Raw genomic sequence first — 5688 nt, forward strand, 5'->3', positions numbered from 1 at the left:
ACTTGTGTTTTACTTACTATGCAAAAGCATTTGATTGTGTGGATCATAACAAATTGTGGATAACATTGAGAAGAATGGAAATTCGAAAACACTTGCTTGTACTCATGAGGAACCTGTACATAGACCAGGAGGCTGTCATTTGAACAGAACAAGGGGACACTGCATGGTTTAAAATCAAGAAGGGAGAGCGTCAGGGTTGTATCCTTTTACCATACTTATTTAATCTCTATGCTGAGCAGATAATCTGAGAAGCTGGACTATATGAAGAAGAACGTGGCATCAGGATTAGAGGAAGAATGATTAACAAACTGTGACACACTGACAATACAACTTTGCTTGCTGAGAGTGAGGATGACTTTAAACAATTACTGAGGAAGATTGAAGACTACACTCTGTAGTACGGCTTACACCTCCATATAAAGAAAACAAAAAATCCTCACAACTGGACCAATAAGCAACATCGTGATAAATGGAGAGAAGATTGACATTGTCAGAGACTTCATATTACTTGGTTCCATGGAAGCAGCAGCTATCAGACGATGTACAGCGCTGGGCAAATTGGTTGCAAAAAGACCTCTTTCAGGTGCTTTTCTGAAAAGCAAAGATTTCTCTTTGAGGACTAAGGTGCACCTGACACCAGCCATGGTATTTTTAATCGCTTCATATGGATGTGAGAGCTGGACACTGAATAAGGAAGACCAAAGAAGAACTGATGCTTTTGAGTTGTGGTGCTGGTGAAGAATGCTGAAAGTACTGTGGACTGCTAAAAGAACTAACAAGTCTGTCCTTGAAGAAGTGTAGCTGGAATGCTCCTTGGAAGCGAGAATGGCCAGACTTCGTCTCACCTACTTTGGTCATGTTGTCAGAAGAGACCAATCCCTGAAGAAGGATGTCATACTTGGAAGGTGGAGGGTGGGCAAAAGAGGGGAAGGCTTTCAACGAGGTGGATTGACACAGTGGCTATAATCGTGGGCTGAGGTACAGCTGGGATGGTGAAGCTGGCATGGTAGGGCAGTGTTGTGTTGTACACAAGGTTGCTGTGAGTCAGCGATGACTCCAGGTCACACAACAACAACCACCATCCCACCATGCCGGCTCCAACTTTGACTCAGTTGCGTGTGCAATAGGCTGCCTGCGCTTCGGGATCCTAGGTGCCAGGTCCCGCCCCTCGCCGCCTGGGCCCGCCGCGCACGCGCAGTCTCCCGCACACCCGGAAGCGAATCGAGCGACGTGAAGGCGGCGCTGGTTGGGTGACTGTTTTTTTCCTGGCCCCAGCCTGCACACTCTACACTTGGGATGTGATGGCCGCTGCAGTCGTAAAAGCCCCCAAATCTGCCGATGTCGCGGTGAGTCCCGGGATCGCCCTGAGATGGTGTCCGGTCGCTCCGCTGCCGGGTCCCCGTCTGATCCCTGTTAAAACAACGTTGAGGCCTGTGCAGGGCCCCGTCCCCGCCCCCCTACTTCGGGCCTTGTAGACACGGCCTGCCACGTCCTTTACCTGCTTAAAACCCTTCTCTGATGTCCGCATCCCCTCCCGGCCGCGCCGGGTAAAGTCCCCGCTTGGGAGAGGGGTCCTAGCCCTTTGCGTCCCCGCCGAGCCTCGGCCCCTCGGCCCCTCCCCGCGTCCGCTCCCTGGCCCCGGGATCTGCGGACCCCACCCGCTTCCTCACGTCCTCCTGAGTCGCCCAGTCCCTTTCCCTCTCTCTCCTGCCCTCCCCTTCGCACTCGCAGCCTTGGGGAAGCTTCTGAACCCCACCCCACCCCCGCTCTTGGGGACGGTGACCTACGCGTGTTCTTAGACACTCCGTTTTTTTCTGCACAAACTGCCTCCCTGGGGCTGCGCTTGTCCTCGTGTGTTTGCGGTTCCTAATGCCCCCTGGAAAGTGTTCTTTCTGGGCAGTTGTGGTTGAAGCAGTCACCTGCTAACCAAAAGGTCAGTGCTTTGAAAACAGCAGCCGCTCCAGGGAGAGTGACGAGGCAATTGGCTTCCAGTGAGGCCGCCTTCTCCCATAAAAATAGACAGCCTCGCAAACTCTGTGGGGCTGTTCTACCCTGTCCTCTAGGGGCGCCGTGAGTCGGAAGGGACTCCATGGCAATGGATTTGGTTATTTTTCGCTCTCCCAAAATGTGCCTGTGAAATCGTCAGGGTGGGTCCCAGCGTCCAGAATGGTTCAAATACCTCTGGTGATTCTAATTTGCTTCCAGAGCGGACCACCAGGGAGCTGGCTCCTCCATTTCTGAGTGAGACCAGTCTCTGTTGCAGGGGAGCTGGGGGCCCTGCTCTGCATGGGGTGTGGGGTCAGGCTTGTCCGGACCGAAGGGGAGCTCAGACGAGCCTAGATCCCCCTGCTGTAGCTGAGAGTGGGCTTCCCTGGGAGGGGAGGGCAGGACACTGACCCGTTGGTCTCGTGTAGGTTACTGTTCCTGAGTCCCTCGTGGGGCAGGGGCAGTAGGGACTGTCTTTCCCCATGGTGAGGTCCTCCCTGTGTGTGTGTGTGGCTGTGCACAGAGTAGGGCTATACCGATTCTAACCATTTAACAGCACATTGTCCACACTCAGGATCAACTCAAGACTGGTCTTGCCTGAGAAGGAAGCCAGGAGGAGGAGGAGGAGGAGGAGGAGGAAGGAAAGAGGCGTCCAGAATGGCTCTGTCCCAGGTAACTGTCATATTCTCCGTCGGTGGCTCTGTCCCCTCCTCCCTGAAATGCTGTCCTGAGAGTGTGCTCGTCTCCTCTGACTCTGCCAGGTCCTGCCTGACACGGTCGCTCACACTCACCCAGGCCTTCCCTCATCCCCTGTCCCCTCCACACAGGGTCCATCTCCCTGTGACTCAGGGACATGGGCCCTGTGAAGCGGCTCTGTTTGGGACATTCTGAGAAGGGTTCACACCAGGCCTGGGTGGGAGATGGGGAGTAGGCCCCATGGGGACAGTCAGTGAACGTGGGTGGCAGGTGGGGTTTAGGGGCCACATCTGGAGCATCCCCTGTCAAGTGTTAAGGCAAGGGTGCATTTATAAGCTATTTTCATGTATGTGTATATGTTAATATGTGGAAGAGCTGGAGATTCTAGAAACGGAGACTGATAAGGGGAAGAACTCAGTGGTTGGTTTCTGAAGCATTCCAAATAAACAAGTGACCACTGTGTTTCTAGCTCCACAATATTAATGGCTTGGAATGAAAGCTTTTAGAAATAGGTATTCAGGATTTATTGATCTTAAAACATGAAGCTTGGTGCTGTCCAACCTCCTCTAATTTCATGAGGGGGAAGGAGGAACGAGAACAGCCCAATCCTGATTCCTATGAAGTGGTGGTCAGATGTGATGCCACCCTCCAACCTTTTTTACCAACTCTGACACCAACTGTCCCTCCCACAGTACTCTGCTTCTCTGTTGGGTTCAATAATTTGTTGCAATGGCCACACGGAGCTCACAGACAATACTCGTGGTTAGGGGTTTATTAGGGAAGTGACAGATTACAATTCAAGATCAGAAATGACTCAGGATACAGTTCTTCAATCGGGACAGCTTTTTCTCAGCAGTGCCACAGGCACACCTCTCCCTGGACATCACCTCTTGGCCCTGGAGTCTCTCTTGGTTTGCATCCTGCTCACACCAGTGTTACAAAACTCTTTTACCTCTGCTGACTGGTGCCCAAAGAGGCTCCCCACTCCACCAGCAAGCCTCCCGTCAGAAGGCACTCAGCTCCTCACTCCACGGGAGGGAAACCCACTGCTCTCCTACCAGCCTCTTGGTTCTGCTGCCTGTCTCTCTGCCATCTCAGTGCAGGGATCTCGGGTCCAAGGACATGCTCCGCTCCTGGCTCTTCTTTCTTGATGGTAGTGAGTCCTACTTTTCCACCTCTGGCATGGCTCATTTTAAGCAGGATGGCAAAACTGACCAATCCCCACATTAGGGGTCCATATACCTTATTTATTAGCAAGCTATGTAATCCCTTGCTGGGTCACAAACACCTCCCACTTGCCTTGTCCCACCCAGTCATCTGGTGGGAGTCTCAAAGACCACGGCTAGAAGGGCCATATTAAGCAGTTCACTGCACCATGTTGTTGTTGTTAGGTGCCCTCAAGTCTCTGACTCATAGTGACCTTGTGTACAAGAACACAACACTGCCCAGTCCTGCGCCAGCCTCACAATCCCTACTATACCCGAGCCCTTCGTTGTAGTCACTGTGTCAATCCATCTTGTTGAGGGGCTTCCCCTTTTTTTGTTGTCACTCCTCTTTACCAAGCATATCCTTCTCCAGAGAATGGTCCCTTCTGCACCATCTCACTCACACCCACTCACCGCTGTTGAGTCGATTTCGACTCGGAGACTCCCTCCTTGGGTTTCTGAGGTGCTATCTCTACAGAAGTAGATTGCCCAATCTTCCTTCCGAGGAGTAGGGTTTAAACTGCCAGCCTTCTGGTAAGCAGTCAAATGCCTTAGGCGCTACACCACCGGAGCTCCCTTCTGCACCACAAAACCCCCTAATTGTCTAACAGTGAAACCAACCAAACCGAATTCTGACTCACGGCAACCCTGTGAGACAGAACTGAACTGCCCCTTAGGGTCTTCAAGGCTGTAATCTTTTAGACGCAAACTACCATATCTTTCTCCCACAGAGTGGCTGGTGGGTTGGAACCACCAATCTTTCAGATTTACAGCAGAGCCCTTTAGTCACTCGTGGTGTAGTAAACTGTATGGTATGGCTTTTCTAGCCATAAGCTTTGTAACTCCCAGTGGATTACTGGGTGGGACCATGCTCGTTCGCTCTCAGGTATGTAGAACTGTGATGCAGGATTGGTTGGTTTTGCCACTCTGCCAGGCTCAAAATGACCCAATCTCTGACTGTTGGCTGAGAGAGACGTGCTGCTGAGAGAGACAAACTGCTTGGAGAGAGACGCACTGCTTAGAGGGAGACTTCTGGCTGAGAGACACAGAGCATATTCCTGAGCTGGAATTGTAACCTGTTGATTCCCTAGTAAACCAGTAATCGGTGAGTTCTGCGTGGCCCACTGCAGCAAATTGCTGAACGCAGCAGAGAGGTGATGGGTGCCGTGAGAACAGTTGGTGTCAAGACTGGTAAGAGGGCTGGAGGGTAGTGGCATGTTTGGCCTCATAGGAGCAGGCCTTGGGCTGCATCGTGATGGTGATTCTGTTTTCCTTTTGTGAAGTTAGAGGAGGTCAGATGCTGCCTCCATGCCCCTTTAGCACTCCATCACCAGGGTTCCTTTTTCCATGATTACAGCCTAGACAACGTGTGTGGTGCAGGTCTCCTCTGTCACATGGGGTCAGTGTGAGACGGCATCAACTCAGCGTGATGGTAAAATACAACACTTAGCGCTACCTTGCTCCTTTGGTCCCCATGAGTGCATTCTCATCATGGAGGGATGTGGGCCTTTATGGTTCTTCCCTGTGATAAGGGACGTCACAGTGGCTGCCTGTGAGCTCACTGACTTCTCTGAAGGAATCTATGGGTTCCTTCTCAGAAGGATGGCTGCCCCTCTCACTTTCTGTGAAAATAAGAACCCTCCCCCATGACCCCTCGGTGACATGTTTTCTCTATTGCAGGGACTTTTGACATTTAGGGATGTGGCCGTAGAGTTCTCTCAGGAGGAGTGGTCATGCCTGGACCCTGCTCAGAGAGCTCTGTACAGGGACGTGATGTTGGAGAACTACAGGAACCTGGTCT

The sequence above is a fragment of the Orycteropus afer genome, unplaced genomic scaffold, assembly GCF_000298275.1.
Source record: "Orycteropus afer afer isolate SDZICR_OR568_19922 unplaced genomic scaffold, OryAfe1.0 scaffold00689, whole genome shotgun sequence".
Lineage (NCBI taxonomy): Eukaryota > Metazoa > Chordata > Mammalia > Tubulidentata > Orycteropodidae > Orycteropus > Orycteropus afer.